The sequence below is a fragment of the Nanorana parkeri genome, unplaced genomic scaffold, assembly GCF_000935625.1.
Source record: "Nanorana parkeri isolate BGI_ZX_2015 unplaced genomic scaffold, ASM93562v1 scaffold875, whole genome shotgun sequence".
Classification (NCBI taxonomy): domain Eukaryota; kingdom Metazoa; phylum Chordata; class Amphibia; order Anura; family Dicroglossidae; genus Nanorana; species Nanorana parkeri.
The window spans coordinates 218,299-219,461 of NW_017307143.1; the positions used below are offsets into that span (position 1 = coordinate 218,299).

At 45.9% G+C, this 1,163-nt stretch overlaps 1 protein-coding gene across 1 annotated transcript in view; it reads left to right on the forward strand.

Annotated features, from left to right (window-relative positions):
• The window catches only part of PRCP (prolylcarboxypeptidase), a 35,429-nt gene that overhangs the window by 21,478 nt on the left and 12,788 nt on the right, over window positions 1-1,163 (forward strand). The window lies entirely within an intron of this gene.

Genomic DNA, 1,163 nt, shown 5'->3' on the forward strand with positions numbered 1-1,163 from the left:
GGCAGGTCTGGCAGCGGCGAGCGTGAGGTGGGGAGGAGGTGTGACGCGCAGCGTGTGTGGAGCCGTGAACAGGGCCAACCAATCAGAAGCCGATTACTCGATTATTGAAAAAGTTGACAACTTTTTCAATAATCGATTTATAATCGATTATGTCGATTAGTTGTTGCAGCCCTAGGGAGGACGCTAGTTTGTGTCCTCCCGTTACCCTAAGGAGAACTATGGGGAAAAGCCCTAACCACATAGTTCTCCTTTTAAGCCAGCTTGACGAGCACCAAATGCACAAAAGGTTCTGCCTAGCAAGTCCAAAGTACATTCTCTTCATGCAGCAGAACTCTTATTTCTTCAAATCCTGGCAGTCACTGTGACGGACCCCCGTACTCAGGATGAGTATGTCCGCCGCTGTCTTCTTCCTTGCTGAGGAGATCTTGCAACCTGAAGATCCTTAGCTCCCTGTTTCCCCAGTCACTAGCCAAGGCTTGAGTGTAGGGTAAACAAACTCTGATTTATTGAGAAACTGCACAAACTTTTATACAGAAAGTGATGAAATCAGAATATAATCCCATCACATCCCCCTTCCCCTCCCCAGAAATCCTGTCTTCACAACACCACAGGTGTCCACCTGCTAACGAACTCCAGACAGCCATAGCAGGAGCTTGGCCAGAATGTCATTGTTCTGAGCTCCTTCAGAGTACAATGGGAGATAACTAGGGATGGTGCTGATAGTCTTTCCATAACCAGGTCACACAGCATAACGCACTCAAACATAACTCAACACCAATAAACATTTAACTTATAAACTGGTCACCGTGTCGTCAGTCACCATGAAGCAAATGCAATATTTCGGGGCCATGCTGGGTCCCGTCATCAAAGTGACCATACACCTAATCAAACAGTGACCTATTTCTGAGGCCCCAGTTATAAAGCAGTTGGACCTCACCTTGACCATGGACATACATTGAGGGCCAATTTTCTTCTTTTTTTTTTTTGCCATCTGTACCGTATCATATATCCATATGTACCCCATTGGCGGATAATTCTGTTTGCTTCCTGTCGGATAACCACAACAGTAGTGAGAAGAAATCCCTGGTGGTCACACCAGAAGTAGTGGTCCCCATTGGAAGATTCCCCATCTATTCTTGTTACATCTATTCAACCCCAAAAAT